Here is a 23,696-nt window from a genome sequence, read left to right on the forward strand (position 1 = left end):
CAAAATGGTTACATCGCAAGTTGAGGTAGTGTTCATGTATGAATTGCATCGCAAGCTGTAGTCTTAAGCATTACTAAAGCGTTCCTAAAAATCAGGAACTGTCTGTGTTAAATAATGCGATTCGCGGTTACTGATTCTTTTCTTGCATGTACAAACTTCACACTAAGTTTATTAGTGCTGAGTATTAATCACAGCCTCATCGGCATTTCTGGTATTCGCTTTCACTGTAAATTTCAGCTTCTGCGTGTACAACATTTCTGGTGCTGCCGCTGTCATTAGAGAACTGTTTATTCAATATAGGCTAAATATTAAGATTGCTCTAGATCACCAGTATCTTTATTATTGCTCCCTCTTTTTACGCCTTGCTAGTTGCTAGACCCTTCCCCTTTCTCGCTTCAAATGCTATTCACTGAAATGTGCATATGGAATTCAGGATTGCAGAATTCCTACTGAAAGAAAATCTCTAAAAAATCAATTCATCTTACTTCATAGTTCAAAGCAGTGTCGTCCGCTCTAGTGCGAACTCGGCTTAGCTTCGCCGCGCTCTGCAGAGCGCCATTGCATCCGGCGTGGCAGTGCATCCGATCATAGCGGTGCAAGCGCACACGAGCGTGCCGATCTTCTCAACTACAGCCAAGCGAGTACGGTGCCACGGCCGTAGTGACTACTGCAGCAGCGAGCACCACCGCTGTAACAGACGGCGCGATGTATCTCCCGTGGGTCCCTGTGGGCGGGGCCCTGCGCCTCTGTGACTGGCGCTCCGCGGAGCGCGACCACGCTGAGTAGTGTTAAACCTACGAGTAAGAGTGCACGGCACTGTACTAATTCATTCACAACATAAATGCGACAGTGAATCGCAGGTAACTATGGTAGTAATTAACTTTTATGGTCAACTGTCCCAAATCCAATGTCTGAAATATACACGCCTACAAGCTTCTTGTGACGGCAGTCGAGAATAAAATTGGGAAACCCTGACGTGTCCCTCAGCCAAACAACCAAGCAGGGCTTTTCAAAACAAGCTCGTCAATACATTGCATTTACACTACCACTTATGCGATTTATAAGTGTGAGCAGTACAACCAATTGCTTCATGTAGCCTGGAGAGATTACGAGAAATCATTTCATTCAGGTGAAACTTTAGCAGCCATGGAGACATTAGACGATAAATGCGTAGATGAGGCACATGTATAAAAATTCTGGAAGAGATCGATTGCGGTTCTGAAGCCAACATAGCCATCCCTAAATAAATAAAAAAAAAACATCTATACAAAAACGGTATAATCCGAACGCACCGGTGCTTTTTACTGCATTTTACATGAAGTACGGCGCCATGCGAGAGTAATACTTGCGGACAAAGCATGCTAAAGTCACCACTGGCACACCTTCTCAGGATACAGTGTTATATGTGTATTATTATTATACCGCTAGTGTTCTCGACTAAGTACAGAGAGATGAAGAGTGGAGGCTAGAAGAACTCTAGGCGGCTTTGTCCTGTGCGGTCTCGCCATCCAAACCTTCTGTAGATAACGCTCGAGACCCTACTGTGAACGTAACAATATATATGGTGTGCTGAAGAACTTTGTTTCTGGGCTAGTTGGTGCTTGCTGTTAAACATCTTGTAGCGCGAAAAGACAAAACGGACACACAGAAACACGAACTACAAGCGCCTGTGGTTTGTGGTTCTGTGTGTCCGTTTTGTCTTTTTGCGCTACAAGATGTTAATAATATATATGGTGCTAAGGAGTGGCCTGATAGAAGTAGCTATGCCTGCCAAAATGCATCAGGCGTTTGATGCTTCTTTGAAAGCCAAAGATCCATCCGTCCATCTGTCACTGCACCTGTCCAGGTGCTATATCATGACACTATGCTTCCTCGTCAACATCCACATGCAGCACATAAAACGAATATTGCCTCTTTTGGGATGTCCATGTGATAAATCCTGCACGCGGTGTTTTCTAGAAAAGACGATACAAGCCGTCTACAGCAGACGAAGAGAGGGCAATGCGGCGCAAAAACAACTTTTACCAACTTTTGGCAGCCTGGTGTGCGCAAGACACGTTTTCACAGGAACTGCTTACTTGCATTGTTCTCTATGCTATTTAGTGCAAGTTGCGCTGCCCCTGCGCCCTTAGCACATGACTTGTTCACTTTTGCGAAGACTCCGCTTTTTGTAGCGATATACATTAACTTTTTTCAAAAAGAAATGCGCATTCCGGTGAGAATCACAATCGCAAGTACACACTTTCGCTTGCGGTGGTGAACGTTATCGTCAGGACGTGTTCCTTGCGAATACGTTGTTAATTAAGTGCTCAACGTTTTGAGTGCCACATGCAAAGTGCAAGAAATGGTTGGTACGCACGAGGGCACCGCGACATTAATGGATTTCGAAAAGTGAAGTCTGTTCACCGAGCTCTGCCAGGCTTCACGGCCTTGATTGGGGAAGACGTGTGTTCTCGACGGACTGTTCAGCAAATCAGGTTACGCAGTTGAGTGTATTTGTGACGCCGATTTGTTTTGCATGGGGACCGAGTGAGCCCGTCGCCTTCTGTGAGGAAGCTAGTTTCCGGGTCCGCTATGCAAATGAGATTTCTTTTGTTCTTTCAAGCCACGCAAGTTTCCAAAGAATGCCTGTCCACATTTGTGCCCGTAAGTCGTGGTAAGATAACACCCCTTGACAGCGTTCTGCAACTTATGTTCCTAGACAACATAGCAGCAAATCTCGCCCGGGATTGAAGGCTATGAAGTTAAGCTCATCAAGGCGGAAGTAGCTATATGTCCACGCGAAAAAAAAAAAGCAATCAGAGAAATCCCACTAATCCTTAAAGCATTCATTTTTCTCAGAAATGTATTTTCTTGCACGAAACATATTCCACCAGATCTTCACTGCCGTCGTCAATAGCGTGTCTTCATGTCTTGTGCATAACATGGGCCTTTCTCAGCGTTGAAAAATTACTTTGTTGCAGTAGGTATCTCCAAGGTATAACAAACCAACTAACCCGGCAAGCGACTATTTCAGATTACGCCGAGTGAATTTTCTAACTTCACTCCACTAGAAAATATTTTGTGAAATAAACAGAAATTCTCTGGCAGCTCTATTGCCACAAAATTTCTGCAAAGCTATGTGTTTTGTTGTAAAGATTTCTGTGTTTTAACATATTTTCTCGTTTTTGTTTTACAGAACTTTTACAGAAATTTTCTGGATAAACACAATTTTCTGTTTTGCCTTACAGAAAACAGCTGTTTTCTGTTTCTCTTCTTTTGGTTATTTCACTGTTATTTCTGTTTTACTGTACAGAAATTTCATGCTTTAAAACATATTTCAGTTTTCAGTAACGGAAAAAACTGTTTTCTATTCTCATTTTTCTCTTATTTCGCTACTATTCTCTATTTTCGTTTACAGAAACGTTACGTATAAGTGCATGTTTGGATATAGAGTCAGAATATATGTTTTCTATTATTGCCTTCCTGTTATTGAATTGGTGGCTTTTGTTTCGTTAATAGAATTTTTGTGCATAAAGATTAGCCTATATATTGTCATACAAAAGCTTTCCACAGTACTAAAAAGTAGTTCTATCACTTGTAAAAGCGACATGCAAGAATGTTTTTGCTTAGCCAAATGCAATGGCAAGAATACCAATATATTGCGTTTCCATAATGCACATGCATTCCAGATTCCTAGTAATATTTGCGATTTTACGTGCCAAAACCACAATATGATTATGAGGCACACCGTAGTGGATAGCTTCGGAAACTTCGACCATGTGGTGTTCTCAACGTGCACTGACATCGCACAGTACACGGGCCTGCGAACGACGCGGCAGGGATGGAACCCGCTACTTCCGTTCAGCTGCCGAGCGCTGTAGCCACTGTATTACCACGGCGGACATTTTAAAGTTCTTTGAACTACATCCACGAGGTGCTTCCATCACCCTAGTAAATAACGCATAAAAACAGGCACGTTTTAGTGGATTCTCCTTTCATATTAAAAGAAACGAATCTTTATTTAATCACAGAAAATGCCGCACGTAAATAAACAGCTTGAAATTATGAAAACAGCACACAACTTGTCACTGTAGATTCAAACTGGCTTTCAGAAATGGATACACACACACATATATATGCATGATGACACTGAAAAATTTCCGGTCAAGCATTTAAAATTCGTAGTCTCGTAGAGCTTTGATTAAGTTCGCCACATTTGGTGTGATGCAGTGCTGCTTCCTTGACTTCTTGACCTTGCTCCCTCTGCCTGGGTTGAATGCTGCGATTGCCCTAAAAGCGAATAATGATGGTTTTTATATGCATCAGGCTGCTGCTTGACTATGCTGAACTTAATTAAGCACACTGAGAACAACAACGATTATGTGGGTAAAGCGCTCAAGAAACCGTCGAATTGCCTCTTAAGGTCTGATGTGTGCAATCAGTAAAAAAATTACCTCTTGATCCAGATGATAGTTAATTTCTAGAAAATACATTATGGTTCATACAATGTCAGTTATTGCAGTGTAACAACTGAAACGAAATAATGCTCATCACGGAACAAAGTCTCATAGAACAATACACACAGACACGGACAGATATACATAAGCCTTGTGCACCGCCTATAGAGGCGCCACTGATAGCCACCTAGCGGGCGCCGCCGACAGTACGGGCGGGAAGCCGAGCAGACGACAGCGCTTTGCACAGCTTTGCTGTGAGGAGATGGATGAAGTTCGCGGCTGCTATTTCCCCTTTGTGAGGGTGCCAGACAACTAATTCTGCACTGGCAGCTGCAGGAAAGGCGCGGGCCTCTACGAAAGTGGACTTGTGCACGATGTTTGTCACGAACGAGCGCTTAACTAAGCGCACGTCGCCGATTTCGAACGACGGCATGAAAGCCTGGCGCCGACGGTTCGTGCGCGACAGAGCGCACGCATCGAAAAAACAAGTATAAAAAGGTGCCGGGAGCGCGCCCGAGCGCCTCTTACCCTCTACACAGAAGACGCCACCGACACAGCCAACGAACACGAAAGATCGGGATATTCGAGAAAGCAAAGCCGAGCCAGCGGCGCCGTCTGATTCCGCAGACGAATCGGTGAGAGGATCTCGCCCTTTCCCTAGCTTTCGCTGTGCTACGCACAGAAGAATCATGCGCACCACCTTCCCAAACCCAGGCGCGAGCCGATACAGGCAATGCAAGCGCAGCAAGCGCGCGGGGGCAGAGTCAGTCAGTGAGGAGTTAGTCGGCGAAGAACTTATGTCGTTATAGTGATAGCATCGTTCGCTCGACCGCAGAAGACGTGTTGTTTGATGATATAGTGCTGTGAGTTAAGTATCAAGAGATGACAGTGACGAGTTTTGAAGAGGGTCGCCGAGAAGACGTGATGACCGACTGCGGAGGAGAACGAACGTCCGCGTGGAGGGAATCGTCATGCCGGTGAATATCAAAGGTGCGTCGCGCAGACCAGCGTAACAAGATCCAGTTATGAGGTGCAGCTGGTGGTGAACATCCTCTTTGTTTTGTTTACAAAGGTGACGTCTCAATCACTTGTTCTTTCTGAAGTCAACCATTGCTGCATTTCTGTTTCTGTAAATAATAAATATAGAACTTAGCTTGGAATAGCGCGGTACATGTACCGCGCTAGCACAAGCTAAGTTCATGGATGACCAACTCGCCCGAACTACAACACTTCTGAAATATAGAACGTTTGAGCGAAGTGCCCTGCACGGCGGTCGAACCGAACCAACGCATGCTCAGGCTGATAACTTTGGTCGTCTACCAGTGTCAACATGATCGAGTGCATCCAGCGAGCACCGATATGGCAGAATGAAAGCATTAGAACAAGAAGCGACGTGTTAACTCGCACAATGACGAAGCGGCTCGTCTTTGCCAACGAACAGCGGCGATCCATTGCTTCCGTCGCTCTTGCTCAGGAGGCCTTGCGGTAAGGGCCCGCTCACGCTAGCGGCATGGCAGCTCGCCGTTTGCCGTTGTCCGTTCTCAGGCTGCCGTGCGCAAGCGATTTCGTTCGCGCACGTCAGCCGTTGTTTGCCGTTCGCAGAATAGGTCCGAGACCCATTTTTGTGCCGTTCTCCGTCTGCCGGAGAGCAACGTGGCCAATCAGCGACGGAGAAGCGGTTGCCATGACTACGGCGCACCGCGTCGTCTGCTTTCGGCTTTCCACGTCGTCTGTGTCTGCCGCGGGACGCTTCGAGCTGCTTGCTTTTTACCCCGCGTTTTTCACCCTAGAAGTGCGGATTTCGTCTGTGTCGTTGCGAGGCATGGTTTCAGCAGTCAAAAGAGGGTTTTAGTCTGTCCGGCATTAGAAAAAGCGTCGCGTAAAACCAAATAAAGTGTCCCCAAGCTGGCGCGAGGTCAAGTGGCGCCAGCTATGGAGGATTAGAAGCAACTAACAAACGCGTAATCTATGTCCTCCGAGCATTCGGAAGCGGCCATCTCGACTCGCTAAGCCTACAGCATCGATTATTTGACTACGGCTCTCAAAAATGGGGCCGAATTGGAACTAATACATTGCTGTCGAAGCTTAAGGACATGAATCTAAATCAAATTGAAGCATCAGTTCGGAGCTTACACGCTACAGAGCGCACGACGGCCGCTTGATAGATTCGAGGTGGACGACAACCGCTTTTGGCAGTGCGGCCATGTTTTTCGGAGGCTCGCCGGCGAAGCTTGCCGTGCAAGTGGGACAGCTCTCGCGCGTGCGGCGACGGCCGACGTTGTGCGACACCGCGCCGTTGCGGCAGGCTTGCCGCTAGCATGAGCGGGCCATAAGTGAGGAAAACCGTGTTCCGGGCGCGTTTTTGTAGGTGTTTGAGCACTCCACTCCACAGCAATTGTTATTCGACATCCCTTGAAGTTTCGGCCACCACACAAGCGACGAACGTTGCCTATTTCACTACGGAAACGTGAACAACGCGGAAACACACGTACAACGACGTAAGAAACCACGGCGGCCGTCTGCTTGCTTTCCCGAGAGCAATGATTGAGTTCGCCGCCTATGGCGCTTCCGTCGGCGCGCACTAGGCGTATAGTGAAAGCTCGTTAGTTTAAATTTCACGGGATTGGAAAAAAATCCCAAATAACGGAATGCCGAATTATGGAGAGCATCAAGAAAAAAATAAACAAGTGGCTATTACATCGATGCACTTTCATTTTCTTGATGAATACGCAAATCCAGTACTTATCTTGCACAAGAGCTGTGTAAAAGTCGCAATTATTGTAATTCGGGACGTGCACAATGGGTCCGCGATTCAAAACCCCGTGCCCTTTTCAGGTCCAAATTATTTACTTACAGCGTAAGAAAACTGCTTTTCACAATTTTAGATGCGCATGATCATGGCAGTCCAAAAAATGGAGAAAAAAATCTGTGCTCGCACTTTTCAATCAAAAGCAATTACTAGCCAAATTATTTACAAAGTAATTGTTATTTCGCAATAAATATATTACCTTTAATTTCTTACTTCAGAAATTATCTCTATAGGATAGCATAATACCCAATTACCAAAATTCAAATTTTCGATACATAACTAAGATGAATGTGGCGTTTTTTTTTTAAAGAGCCAAATCGAGAAACCGAAACTGGGCTAAATTTCACAAGAGCGTAAAGCGTGCCTAAGTATCTTTCACTTTCAAAACAATTTTAATCAAAATGGGGCAATACCTCATTGTAAGGTGAACTTAAAAGGCAGTTTTGAATAAAAAAATTAGCCAAATCCTGCATCAGTTTGACTCAAACTAAGCCAGACCAATAAACCAGCGCTGTGTCAATAAATCGTTATCAAAACAACCAACGCGGCCGCATCCAATCAGTTTGATTTGTGTGCTAGTCTCTTTGCTATCGTGCTTTCGTACTACAATTAATTTTTTCTTGGGCGATTTGGTACTTGGTGATGGATATGATGTTGTAGGGAAACACTCGAATATAAAGCGTAAGAGGCTGACTTTCCTACAGTAAAACCTCGGTAATACGATCACGGCTACTACGAATTTCGGGGTGATACGAATTTTTCTGTGGTCCCGGCCAGGGCCAATTAGCCTGCAATGTATTGGAGTACGGATGTTGCGAACCGATTTTCACCCCGCGACGTTTGTTACGAACGTACGCTAGCGTACAGGTACGAACAGGTGCTGCCCGCGCTGTCGCGGAAGACGCGGCAATACTGTGTTAACACGTGCCTGCCACGTCGATGCAAGCCATGCCCTTCCAATCAGGCATTCTATGAAATAAGATTGAAACTTGGGCTGCGGGTCCATCATGAAGTCCCATGAAAGGTGGACGAAGATCCCAAGAAACGAAGCGGACGGTCTTGGTGAAGGAGCTAGGCCTCGCAACGTACGCGCACACATGCCAACTCTCCGATTTGCACGGGCGACTCTCGGATTTTGAGCAAACCTCCCGATTTTGCGGGCACGGTCGTAAATCTCCGGAAAGGCACCCCCAACACCACCGCGATTAGAAGGTAACCGCAGCAAACAACAGCGATTCTAAAATAATGCCTTCATCTATTGCGTGCTAAAGTCACTTTTGCCGCAGTACTCCGCTGTTATGCAGAAAAGTGCAGTAAGATTAAGAAGGGGCTACTAGTGGTCACGGGTCAAAACAAATCTGGTTCATCGATTGCACACGCGCGCACGTACCGTATATTCACGAGTACAACTATGACCGTTGACGTCTAAAAACTTTACTGGCAATCATTTAGAGCTGTTCATGACGTCGGTGCGGCCCTGGGAAACACTAAATCAAAGATGATACGAATATTTTTGGTAACCCCGCGAGATTCGTGTCACAGAGATTTCACTGTAGTTCTTTCTGCCTTTGGGTTTCTTTTCGAGTATTGCGCTACAGTATACTGTCCTTCTTTCGCGCCAAGATGGTATATTTGAAACAGAAGACAACTGAAATGAAGATGTTGGGCACCAATCTATTCCTTAAAAAGGAAGTGATACGAAACGGCACGGAATAAAACGAGCTAAGAATAGCTGAAACATTTTTTAAACGCCTTCAATAGATGCCAAGAACCAGAAAACGCTGGCGATAGTCCAGAATGATGCTCCGTTTGCCTGGAAGGACCACTCGCACTACAAGTACAGTTATCGCCATTACGACCACGCAACAAAGAACGGCATCGACGGAAGCACCAGGATGGTGATAATTTTGTTAGAAAATATTCGTGTGTAGTTCATTCGCTTTGATTTAGGCTTCTTTTTCGAGCTAATTCAAGCCCAAGTGAAATGTTCCAATCTATAAAAGCCAAATCCGAATTTTACTCCTGAATACCGGCGATAGTGGGATGTATAGATTTGAGCCGCAATATAGTGGGTCATTTTCCATGCCAAGTGTCCCAGACGTGGCGCTTGCACATCGCAGATTTTGCTGATAAAATTTATGCCTTTTCCTGTGCCACATGAAGTATTGTGGCAAAACATTTTTGCTGGAAAAAAAATTTACGATCGTGGCGCCCCCTCGAAGTTCGCTTGTGTTTGTTAAAGTGTGCATTATAGCAAAATGCGTATAAAAATCTATTTTTGTGTGTTGAGCTTCGAAACCACGCTTGCACTATCGCAGAGGTTCTGTTTAGTTGTACTTCTTATTAATGTCGAAATTTTTGCGTTTCACTACCAGCTACGTATCTTGAAAAACTACAAAAATCTTCGAAGTTCGTGATTTTTTCTTGAGCTATCAGGAACTCTCCCTAACCAAACTTAATAATAGTATGATTTTCAGGAAAGTGTTTTTTAGTACAAGAATGTTTTGGGGTAAAATAGACCTCAAATCTTCCCGAAAAAGATTGTGAAATTAGAGAAAATATGCAATTCGGGGCATGTTTGACCGCATGTTTCATACTTATGCGATCCAAGTAAAAATCCTCGTCATGCGGCGTTTGATAGAAGATTTCATCTTTAAGTAATGAAGAAAGTCTAATCAAATGATTTTTTGTTTTAAGGAAGAAAATAAGTTTTGAATTTGGCCATCCGAACGCGCCTGCATTTCTTTTTGTTACCACTTCACCGCAAAGCACGTAGTTGCCCTTGCAGCTGACACTCATCACAGGCAGCGGCAAGATGCGAAATGTATGTCAGTGACTCGTGAGTGGTCGAAAGTGTTGCTGCATTGATGTCAGGGCGACGAGTAATGAATTCGCGTGAAAATGTGAGCTTGTTTGGTGGGCCCAATGGGAAGTATGGACACCTGAGAGCAGCCTATGGCGTCGTTGGCACAGCGTGCTAGAGGGCCGTCTGCGCAACTATCTTATTTATTTATTTATTTGATTTGCATACATAGATACACAAGGACACAGAGAAAAGAGGGAGATAGCAAGCTGGCAACTGCCACCTAGAGGGGTACAACGCCTGCCTACTCTTTTGGGAGAAGGGAGGACACAGAGGAAAGGAATTTAGGAGGAGGGAAACAGGAAAGAAGATAGGAAAGTAAAAAAGAATTGACGAAGACTTGGACAAAAATAGGTCACACACACACACACACACACACACACACACACACACACACACACGCACGCACACACACACACACACACACACACACACACACACACACACACACACACACAAACGCACACACACACACACACACACACACACACACACACACACACACACACACACACACACACACATAGAAACGCTTATAAACGGGTGGCCAGATCTGTTTGTTCCATAAAGGTCAGGAGAGCTCGATGGGCCTGGTCGCGTCGAGATGCACAACCTCTCGGAAAGAGGTAATCGTCCATTGTCGCACACTCAAATCCGAGGAATTTATATTCCTTAATCAGCAAAGCCCGCTGCGTAACAAACGCAGGGCAGTGTAATATAAGATGCTCAAGTGTTTCACAGGAGCCCCAAGCTGCACACAACGGACTGTTCACACGTCCTTGACGAAATAAGCGTTCGCGCACCAATACTGCGCCGACTTTTAGTTTATATAACAGTGCTCTGGAACGACGAGGCAAGCCAGGACCACGAACACGGGGAGGGAACGATCCGTTCGCGACACGCTGGTCTGGGTGCTGCTTTGGGAGGTGGCGGCGTATAAGCAGACGAGCGTTGTCCATCACTCACGAAATTTCCGGGCAGTCACAGTCATCATGATTACAAGATGAAGCGAGGCGATCAGCCTCTTCATTTCCAGCAATGCCCACATGCGAAGGCATCTACTGGGCAGCTAGGAACACCCCACGTGAGAGAATTGTGTGTGCAGATTCTAGGATATTGCATAGAAGAGGGCTGTCGGCCCAATGTGCCAACGACGCCATAGGCTACACTCGGGCATCCATACTTCCCATTGGGCCCACCAAACAAGCTCACATTATAACACGGATTCATTACTCGTTGCCCTGACATCAACGCAACAAGATTTTCGACCACTCACGAGCCACTGACATACATCTGGCATCTTGTCGCTGCCTGTGAGGAGTGTCAGCTGCAAGGGCGACCACGTGCTTTAAAGCGAAGTGGCAACAGGGAACATGCTAACGCGAAACGCGCAGAGGTCTCCTAGTGAGGAGAAGACGTGCTTCACCGCAGCGCAGGAGGAGGAGCGCTGACGCAAGATACCGCATGAACTCGTCAGGCCCTAGTTCTATGGGCTAGCCGCTTGAAGTTGTTCCAGACGTCTGCTTATCTATTCACGCCCGGAACTCAGCGCTTCGTAAGGGAGGTGATGCAATGATACTAAGCCAAGAAGCTCCACGTTCCCATATTCCCACCAGTAATGTTAAGGGTACATAGCATTATACAACCAAGCAGAACTCATCATGCAATGACCACTACAAAGCACTAATGACCGCACACCAAGCCACGACATTATTTCTCTGTGGTATGTTTACAATGCAGGTGAAAGCTACCGATTACGGCTAGACACGCGCACAAAAAAGAAAACGTTTGCACTTTCCACTAAAAAATGCTATGCGCCGTGGGTAACGTTGCTCGGTGAGCTGATTTGGCACTTAAACACGCTTCATTAGTTTTTAGAGGGAATCGGGCCAAGCAACAAGAAGTAAATAATTGCGAAAATACAAAATACACAAGTATAATGTCATAAAGAAACAAAGCCGATAAGGCGAACAAATACATCGCATATTCCTGTACAGCAAAAGCTCGTTAATGGTTGCCCGCAGGGAACGCGCATTAAGTGCGTAGCCAACGCTATAGGATGCGCACTGCAACCGTCCAAGTACAGATTCGCATACTTTGACGTATGTGGCCGCTACCAGCAAAGGTATGATTGTGGTACAACAGCAACGTTCACTCAAGCATCCGCTTACAAGGCCTCATCAGTAGTTCGACAAAAGCGCCGAAAAAACTGCGGATCTCGCACAACCATGTGATTGCGCGCGCTTCCGATGCCAAGCTGAATTAGAAACCATGCGAGAGCGAATTTTGAAAGCGGGTAGATACGATTTACGAGCTCTTACGGCAAGAAACTTTAGTTAAAAACAAACCACGTACCTTTCAATGGCGGGCACACAAAAAGCACGACCAGGAGGGTAGCACAGCCGCGCTGTAGTGAACTGCAGAACACTTTACACCGCAGCCGTGCGTAGCCGCGCTTCGACATGAGCGGTAGCCATCTTGGAAATGCAGGGGCCCGCGGCGCACGAACATGGTGGTGGTATCAACTTTATTTGACTAAGAGTCAAATGACGCTTCAGGGTGGCTCCACGCGGGAAGCGACTCTTTCGGCCCAGGAAACGATGGCCTAGAACCGCAGAAATTGCTTTGAACATCAATCACGCAAAATAGCCTTGTGCGTGAAATCAGAAAAACATAAAATGTTATTTTATTGCCATTTGGAATCTTAGAAGAATTTAAAGCCGTCGAGGCTCAACTTTGAGTCATTTCATTTGCTGAAACTTGCAAACAACAGAAAATTTCGGTTTCTTTTTTTTAACGGATTTCCGTCATGGCACACTTACAGAAAAGTTCTTTCGCGGTGCAGAAATTTTCTGTATAATATCTGTAAATTTACAACTATTTTTCACAGTGTACGCTTGTGAAATTCTAAGACATTTTTTACTGCTTTGCTCTGTTCCTTTTACCAATCATGCACATCTAGTAGATGACTGGTTATCCGCCGTACGCCTCACGCCGCCTATTAGCTCCAATAATCCTGTTATAGTATAAATAACAATACCTACTAACCCTCCCTCGCGAAATATCTCATATGACCCATATGACACATATCCGATAATCTCGTATGATCGTACTAGAACACATGACTCATATGTGTTCATACGAGATTATTAGATACGAGGCGCACTGCGTCATATGGGAATTTTTGATAGAGCTTGTTTGCTCTCTACACCGTACCACTGTCTTACGGTCTTGAAACGTTTTACGGTCTTGAAACGGCTCTTCAACTCTGTATCAAACTTCGTTGTTACCTTCGAAGTTTCCCATCAGTGTGTTAGAACCAGCAAATTTGGAGATTGAACATGTTTTCGTTTTTTTAATGAACCCTAAGAGTTCGCTCCCATGTAGGCGTGCTCTTGACAAAAAATAAAAATAATCATGCATCTTGCTGGCATGACTTCCTTTTGTTGAACGTGGCACGCCAAGTAGACTCAGGTCATTAACAGCCTTCACGTTAACTTGACATTCTCAGGAGGAATGTGGCGAGCGCCAACCATGCCACTGCCATCAGTTGTATTACTAAATTCAAGTCAGAACATTGCCATAGCATCCTCATATACCTGACTTCTATTATAGCGCCAGAAGTTTAAAAGGTCAGTTTACAGCTACCCTTAAAATTGTTTGACGTCAGGGTGACTGCATATATTAACAAAAAAGTGAGGCATTGCTCTCCTGACTGAGCTAAAGAAAGCTTTGTTTGCCTTGAACTCGATTATTTCTTGATATATTATGTTCATGTAATTTATGCTGATCAGCACTCTTCATATCATCTGGTGTCTTCTTTGAATGTATTACCTACAAGTTGTAAAAATAACAAATATCGGTTATTCTCATTTACACCTATATCACTTACTACAAAACATTATTCCTGTGAAACTTATTACTTGCTTAGCAGTGTCACACTCCCCACTCGAAAGATACAGAAACGCAGCTTCGGCGCCGCAGCAAGGACTAGGTATGAAGACGAGCGGTAATTACCGGAGATTCCGATGGGCTAGAGCCAGCGGAGACGTCAAAACGTGTGTCCTTCGATGCTATGGAAGATGATGACTTCACCACGAGGCAGCCGCAGCTGTTTGCACGCCTACGGTGCAGCGTCGTCTAATGAGAAATGGACTACTAGATATTCCTCGCAGCATTCACTTCAGGTATTTTGCAGAACATTTCTTCTTTCGTATGTCATCAGTGTGCCTGGTGGTCGTCAAAATGCATAATTGATGTGGAGGCCAAGCAAAAGCTCCGCTATCAGTCTACAAGACTGAATCATACCGAATAAGTCAATGGTGAAACGATATTAGGCTGGGCGAATTTGAATTATTACGTAAGGAAAGCAGCGAACAAGACACGAACAAGTGGAGGAACCTTCCTTTATGTTGTGCCGCATTCGCATGTATGCTTCAGGGGCTAAATTAAAAAGAAGTCTCTTTAACTACGCAAGTCTATATCATTGGGTACTCTCTTCACTGACAATATATACAACATCGCGATTCCCCATAATTTTCTCTCGCTAGACCTTTGTTTTTGAATACGCACCAAAACTAGTCAATATACATCAGTCATGCAATTCTACCTGCATGTTTGAGAACTGAACTGTAAGAACGCTCAAAGTCTTAAATGTGTATTCATCATCGTCACTTTCATTCCAGCGAGCAGCTGCAGCGCTACCGTGCAGTAGAGACGGGAAGCAGAAAGCCGCGAAGTTTCCTGGTAATCCTGAAGGGCAATCCTTCAATACTCAACGACGTGCTCTAGAAGCTAAACTACCTCTCACTAATGGAAGACCAGATTCGGTCGAACGAATCCTCAGATCTTGGCATATGATATCGTGCGTGCACATATGTGCTATATTGTGCTTCTTGAACTCCACTGGATTTGAGGAAGCGGAATAGGGATTTTGCGACTTTTGGCACACTCAAACGTTTTTGAAATATTGTGCCTGTTCGTGTTTTCTGTGTTGACGCCAAATGGGGATTTCTTTTCTTTCTATTCTTTTTTTCTTCTCTGTATCGTATCTATTACTCTCTAATTTTTCCTTCGAAATTGTAGAATGGCTTAGCGAACTATGCTTGGTTAGCATCTCTGCATCTCCTCTTCCTTATTTTCTCTCTCTCTCTCCAAGGCCTTCACGACATCGCGTTCATCGCGACATCGCGTTCAAAAGTGCACCCGGCATGACTGAAACCATGATGTCGGTGTAGGGGAGGTGCTGCCTCGGGCAACGCAGCAGAACACGTGCTTTCGCGTTTGCGCATGCAGGAGATGTAAATCGTATACTGATGCTTAGTGCAGGTGGTCGAGCATTTATAGTATATCTAAGGGTCACAGGTGCGCCAAAGACCAAACTATTACTCGTCCATTGGTACAGGAACGCCTGCCTAACTGGGGTACAAACTGTAGTTTGTCCACATTGTGGGGCAGGCTCTATTGTTAATATTAGCGCAATATCTCTGACATTTCGGATTTGCAGAAGCCAGGCTTTATGGACCAAGATCATGAACGACAACATACGGAATTACGGTGTGTACATCTCATCTCTCCGATGTAACAAAAAGGAAGACCAACCACTAAACTTTTAATCGCGCGTTATAATCACTGTTTTTTCATTAGGCCATAGGTGGACGCCCTCGCAATATGTGGATGCCAGTCTGCCGCTTCCAACCAATGTCCGATGCCGCTCTACGGACCTTGGGAGGACAGCCACCTTGAGTACTTCAGTACAGCATCGGGGCGTGGAACCGGCACAATAATGGCGGTGCCCTTCACGTGTATCATTCTTATAATGCAGGTTGGTGAGACAACAGACATAATGGGCTCTTATACCTCAATCAGTTACCGTTTCTCATCCTCTGTGCACTGGTAGTAGTGCAACAAAAATTTTATCTCCGTTGAAAGACCTGTAAGGAAATTCAGCATATATTTTTTGTGTGATCGTCTAACCCTTACGTGTAAGTTGATAGAAGTATATCTTATTATGAAGGCAGAGGCACTACCTGCTGCAGAGCCTTCTAAAACAACGTTGCAGCAGAATTCAAAATCAGTAAATATTGAGTAGTAATTCCGATTTATTTGCAGGAGAACGAGTACACAATTTGAAGCTGTGGATTCGTTGTAATAGCTCAACAGATGCCAAATGGTACGAAACTTCTTCCGGAGTCGAAAAAATGTCGCAAAAGGCAGAGCGGAAGCCGCATTACTTTTCGCGCATTGAGACAACAACGCAACAACCTCGAAGCGTCGCGAGGCCAGCGTTTGCGCAACCGCCATCTCTTTCCGCATCTTCCGTACCCTTAGTTCGGAGACGTTTCACGTGGCAGCCATAGTGGGCCTCCCGGAATTTGTAACTCATTATGCGTAATGAATGATATCCGTGTTCTATCAGACAGTCTGAACACGCTATCATTGACACGAAGTGCCCTGATAAGTCCTACGTCTATTATAAAAAATTATCATTGAGATAAGGTTGAAATACAGTTGAGAAATAATTGAAACAACCAAGTTTTAGTGACTTAGCAAAAACGCTTGAATATATCTCCAAAAAGGTCGTTGACAAAAAATGCAGACTTATTGTGTAATTATTGAGTACCAGTGTATCGATTGTTTCTCCGCGTGTAAAGTAGCGAAAACTTGTGATGGATCAAGCCACACAAAGTATGCCCAAAGCGTCCACCCCTCAAACATTTGTGGGCAAAGCAATGTTTTAGGCATATGGTAACCTTCAACTATCTCGCGTTTGATTTAGAATTCATTCATAAATATTACACATTGGAAAGAAGGACAGCAGTTAGCGCTGTTAGCGCCGTTTTAGATGCGAAGTATCTTAAGGCCGAGCTCAATCCGGTGGTGTGCGGCGTGACCACCCTTACTGCGCATGCGCATACCCTCTCCACACACCTCTCCACTCACCCTCTCCACTTTCCATCCCCCCTTCCCCTCTCCCATACCCTCTCCAATTTCCCTCTCCCATTCCCCTCTCCACTTGCCCTCTCCACTTTCCATCTCTCCTTTCCCTCTCCCCTCCCTTGTCCCCTTCCACTCTCCACTTCCTCTCTCCATTTTACCTCTCCCCTCCCCCTCTCCCACACCCCTCTCTCCTCCCCCTTTCCACTCTTCCTCTGAAACGCGGGCTAGACATGCCGAAATTCTCTCCTGCGCAACGCCGCGATGAGCTCGAGCGCATGCGCGTCCCCTCCCCTTCTCTCTCCTCTCCTACGCTGCCCCCCTCTCGCCCGCCGGTCGACCGCGTTCCCCGCTCGCCCTGTGAGAATTAACGGCCAGGCTAGATGGAAGATACAACGCGCGTAGCGTCCCTCTTCGCGTTCCACGACGCGAGGTCGGTAGCATGCCCAACGAACGCCAACGGAACGCGATCGTGCAAGTGCTCCGGCTTCGCATCGCCTCGTAGTGTACTGGGTGTGCCCATCGACACGCCCATCGTAGTGTACTGGGCGTGCGAGTGTGTGGCAGCGACACACACACACACACACACACACACTACATAAATACGAACCTTGTTCATACATACATACATACATGCATGCATGCATACATGCATACATACATACATACATACATACATACATACATACATACATACATACATACATACATACATACATACATACATACATACATACACACGCAAGCTTTTAGGGACTAAGCGTGCAAGGCCAAAGAAGCGCTTCATTGATTTCTGACGCTCTCGCTTCTTAAATCAGCGGAGAGCGTCTATGCTTCGGTGAAAGCAGGCGTAGAAAAGTGTACTAAATATCATACAAGAAACCAACCTGAAATAATGCACTCTCAGGTGCACAGCTTCTTTGAGCCATCCCGGGCTAGAAAAACGATGTCCCCTGGGAGCACGTTCCTGAGTTTAGTTCCGAAGGTCAGAATCCCGTCGATCTCCAATCAATCCGAAGACCCCCGCGTGCGTAGATATATGCTTTTGAAGAATGCCTTTCTGTGCTTCTTTCGCAAACGAAAGTTAGGAAGAAGAGTCGGCAGTGGTATAACCCGCACTTCTTTTCCTTCACAATGGTGAACCACCAACTAGCCCAAGTTTTTCTTGTAGGACAGTAGTTAGGTGTTCCTTATTTTTTTATTCCTTCACTGTTACCGAATAAAACTAAAACAGAAATAACTGGATACGTGCTGGGCTCCCTTCGTTCTACTAAACTTCATGCCATATCATAGGACTTTCGAGTCGAGATCACGTCTCCTCGTTGCAACTACCGCGCAGCTCTTATGAGACCGAGGCGCGCAATAATTTACAGCTGTAAAGAGACGACGTGACAGGCCGTTGTGAAGTGCGCCAAAGTGCCGGACGTGCCGTGCAGGTCCGCGGGGAGGCAGCTTAATTTTGCAGTCTTCCGCACTCATCTTGTTTTCATCAGCACAGTGTAGAGGCAAGTTGCCGAGTTCATGTCGGGTAGGTGAATACGTGCCTTTTCGGCGTCGGCCGAGTTGTTCTACGTGTCATCATCACTTCTCGTTTGGCTATATTAGATCATGCTCTTTCCACGGAGAGTTGCGCTGCAATGTGCTCCGATGGTGCGCGTCCTTGCACGATGTACTTTTATTACTGTTAACTCTGGGGAAAGTTGTTACTTATGTGGAGTCATATTATAATATGTCTCTAAAGAGCACTAGCTTATGAGCACAACTGCTCTCGAGCAATATTCAGTGTGAATGGCATTCTCGGCTATATTAGGTCACTTTCTTTCTCCGCCTCCACTGCACCCTTTTCATAAAGTATCGGGAGAGCTCATACCAGATCCTTGGATACGTGTGAGATGTTCTATATAGAATAGTTAGAAACAGGAATCACATTACAGATTGCGTGCCCCAGTTGCCGTTGTTATCACCATTGTTATTTACTTTTTTATGACTGTTGTTCCCTTTCTAATAAGTAAAGCTAATGTGTATCAGTATGCGGATGATACGGTGCTACTTACAAGCCACACGCGCTATGGAGGATCTGTTAACGCTCTGCGGCATGCAGTTATTATTGTGATGCAATGGTTGACGAGTATTGTGCCATTAATAATGAAATGAAAACCAAAGTCATCTGTGTTCCAAAATGTTTAAATACACCAATATTTTTACATATCGAACATTGTACTCCAAGTAAAGGCACCGCGCGAGACCATGTAGAGACATTCAAATATCTCAGTGTCACGTCTTCGCAGCATCGCATGGCATGTAGACCTGTGCGCCGCCGCCGCCGCGCTATAATTGCGGCGCGCCGCCAATAATCCTTTCTTTTAACCCGGACGGGGAATCTACACATAAAATGCATCCCTTCGCCGAGGGAGTTTTCTCCATATGTCCATGTAGTGTACTATTCATTTCAGCCGATGCTGATTGGCGGGAGCTCGGCGAGCAGCGCGCCCCCTGCTTCCGGTTCTTGTCCTGCAGCGTTACCTTGACGTCACGAAGCTTTCACAACTCTCGGCAAAAATGAAAGGGACATAATGTGCTTGAACTCAACGAACGCGGCCCCCAGAGATCCGCTCTTTGGCGCACATCTCGGAGTCCTGTGCTTGAACTCTGATTGCGTTAGCCATCGATTTAGGTTTAATGCAGCCGCCCGTCTAAGGCAACTGTGAAGGTCGGCATGCATTCTCTGCATCGTTCTCAGACATCCGGGACACATTCATATGCAATTTTAGACTTGGCAAGTTCCTGTTTCTGTACATTTTGTCCACTTTCCTCTTACGCTGGGAATATGCTGGCGTGTTCGGTGCGTCAACTTGGTAAAGCGCTAGGTGATATTACTGCTCACCGCTGTTTCGAGTAACTGAGCTCCCCGGAAGCTGTGGTATCTTTCTCTGCTTCAGACGACCCACGAGCGTTTACATGACCTCAACGCTGCCGCGTCCTCCAGCATTAAAGGGCGACAACCCAACTCGCGGGATTGCATGTTGTTTTAGTCATGGACCTAGTACACTGGGCGTCGATAAATAAAATAGATAAGTATTATATATTGATGTGTTATTAGACATTTTTTCCTTTCATTCCTGCTCGAGTAAATCGATAAATAAATATATTTTATTTATTTATTTATTTATTTATTTATTTATTTATTTATTTATTTATTTATAATTACTGCTGCCCCGATTTCGAGATATAGCAGGAGTGGGTACATATTTTAGTACAAACAACAAAAGAAAGAAACCCTAAAGTTATACAAACAGATGAAGGTATGATATGCTTACATAGCTGTACAACAAAATCTTTCATCAGGTGCGAGTACATATGTTGATGGGAACACAGAAAAAGACAAGCGCTAAAACAATGCAAAACAGATTAAAACTAGACGGGTATTCGTAGTTTCTCAATGAACTCGTCATGAGTCAATGCGCGAAGCGAACCATCCAAGTTGCTCCAGGTTTCAACAGTGAATGGAAAAAACGAAAATTTAAAACAGTCGATATGTGTCCTGAAAGGAATAATGTTTAGTCTGTGGCTTTGCCTAGTGACACGTGTGTTAGCGGGTACAAAGGAGAAGGGTGTGTGAATACCGGATGGCGGGTGGACGATCTTGTGCAGCAAAATTACGCGTTCGCGTTTGCGCCTATGCTCAAAAGTCTGCAACGATAAGATGTGAGCATGTGATGAAGGTGAGGAGCTGCGATCATAACGACAGAAGATGAATCTGACAGCTTTTTTCTGGATTGATTCTAGCTGCATTATGTCACACGTGCGTTGAGGACACGATACAGTTGAAGCGTAATCTAGAATTGGACGAACTAGTGATTTGTAGGCAGTCAGCTTACCTTCCAACGTTGCATTTTTTAAAGTTCGCTTGATGTAACCAAGTTTTCGAAACGCTTTTTCAGAGATATGGTTGATATGGGCGTGCCATTTTAGGTTATGTGAAAAAATCACACCGAGATATTTGAAGTCACTAACTTGGGACAAGTAACTACCATTGGCATTGTAAGAGAAATTCAGCCGCTTCTTTTTAAATACGAAGCATTTCTTAGCGAACCTCAGGCACTTTAACCGTTTCTATCTACGTATCTATCTATCTATCTAGCCGCCTACATCTGGGCGCTCTCCTGGTCGTCTCCATAACTTGTAATATACCAAAATTGGCATAGCAGAGGATTAGTGTATGACGAACACGATTCAGTGGTCATGACATGAATAACTCAAAATACCTGTCGCGTACGTCATAAAACCCTTTCTCTCAGTTACGTGTGGCACATACCCGCATACCAGAGTTCATGTTATGTGGGTATGTGCCACAGGTGATACAGAGGGTCAAACCAACACAGTAACCGCGAACACACACACACACACACACACTGACATACAAGGAAAGTGATAATAATAAGAATTGTGGGGGTTTTATGTCCGAAAACCATGGCATGATTATGAGAGACGCCGTAGCGAAGGGCTCCGGAAATTTTGACCATCTGGTATTCTTTAATGTGTACCGAGATAGCACAGTACGTGGGCATATGCCATTTTGCCTCCATCGAAATTCGACCGCCGCGGCCGGGATCGAACCCGCGACCTTCGGGTCAGCAGCCGAGCACCGTAACCGCTACACCACCGCGGCGTACGCAAGGAAAGTGAGGAAGCTAAAGACAGAATACCCCTGGAAGGCGCTCAACTACTATACACTCGTCTACGTGGTCCGCAACGGGGACCACGTGGATTACGCAAAAACCGGGGCCAATGCTTCTTAGAATAAACCTGCCGAGAGTACCAGACCTCTGATCATTACCGGTGACTTCAACACTGATTTATAAAGACCCAGCAATGCCTGGTCCTTATACTGCACGAAATACGGCTTGGATGTGGACAGGGCATAAATAGGCATCGCCGCCACGTCCACGAAAGGAGGCATCATAGATTATTGCATCGTAAGAGGCATCCTGAATTTTCATCAACAGTACGACACCTCGCACTTCACTACATTTAAACCCCTCGTAACCGCGATCACGAACGGATCCGATTAACAAGTCCGGTCCAGCTGCTGGTGATCGCTGATCACGGTCATGATGACCTTGTTCAAGAACTGTCAAGAACCCCTTCCACACGTGCACACGGGTTCGTAAAGCGTGCGTGCGTTCTCCGTCACAACAGACAAGTGCAAGCATAATAACTAACAACTGCAACTGTGACTGTAACGTATGTGCAGTGAGCTTGCGCGTGCCATTCGGCTGTGTATATATCTAGAGAAACTGTCCTGAATGAAGCTAAGTTGCAAGTAACGCCTGTCCTGTGCATCTGTGTTCCTTCTTTGTCCTGTTCGGATTTGCGCTATTCAGTATTGAAGAATATAAGCATTACATATCAGTTTACCGCGTCTGGTGTTGGTAATAACCATGTTGCTGTTGGCATCGTTACGCAACTGTAAACAACTGGTTACATAATTCATATGCGACTCCTCAACATATGAGTGTGCGTCTGCCACTTCCACATTTCTCTCGCGTCATTCCGTAACGTTTCGCGCAATGGGAAAAATTACGCCATAGTCATCATCCTGCGCATGCTTCGCATAACATCGATTCCCACGGTACGTGGGATCTGCCCAATTTTTTTCGCACTGTTTATCATCAGTATGAGTAGGCAACTAGCCTAGTCAGCTACCTTACATGTCTTGCTAGTACGAAAAACGTAAATGATACGTCACAACATGCAAGCGTAATACATACTCGTCGTATATATCGTGATATGAATGGCGCTAACGGCTTGATGTACATGGCTTGAAACCGTCGTGGTGGTTTCATTAAGATGGTACGCGTACATCGAAATGAGCATCTATGGCAGACATTCATTAATAAACGACGCCATGACATTCATAACCCTCATTCATATTATGACGTCCCACAAAGTGCATGATACATGTCGTATCATCAATAACAAATGTCACGTTGCCGTTAGAGTCATTGCATAAACTGCGGTATATCTCAATATGCATGACATAATAGGGATGACGAGACATCACATGTGCCATAAGACAGGGGCTTAGCCATAAATTTTTTTCGGGTGGGGGGGGGGGCACCTCCTTGATCTGAATTGGAGGTCGGGCAGGAGATGTGATCGAGTTTCATTTTGTCGCAAAAAATCGTCGCAAAAAAACCATCGCGAAAAAATCGGGGGGGGAGGGGGGGAGGCACAAGCTTGGTGTGCCCTCCTTCCCCCCCTGGCTACGCCACTGCCATGAGGTGTACCGTACTTGCTTGTATAAACCGACGTCGCTTGGCGTTCGCAAACTTTCGGCTGGCGTTTTGCAACGGTGCTTATCAATGGGGATCTACTCACTAGCACTGCCTAATATTGGCTGAGTGCTGGCAGATTGGTTGCTGTTCGCAAACGCTTCATGACGTTGGCTGTAAAATATTGCTGACTATATCTTGCTGACAGGGGGTACCCAACATAGGGGTTGGGGGGCTCAAACCCCTCCCCCCCCCCCGGAAAATTTTCAATTTTGCTTGCGTATATATATACGCACACACACAAACGCACGCACGAACATACATAAAGTGTGATTGAACCCCCCTCCCCCCCTTCCCCCGAAAAAAATTTCTGG

Source organism: Rhipicephalus sanguineus, chromosome 2 (genome assembly GCF_013339695.2).
Source record: "Rhipicephalus sanguineus isolate Rsan-2018 chromosome 2, BIME_Rsan_1.4, whole genome shotgun sequence".
Taxonomy (NCBI): Eukaryota; Metazoa; Arthropoda; class Arachnida; order Ixodida; family Ixodidae; genus Rhipicephalus; species Rhipicephalus sanguineus.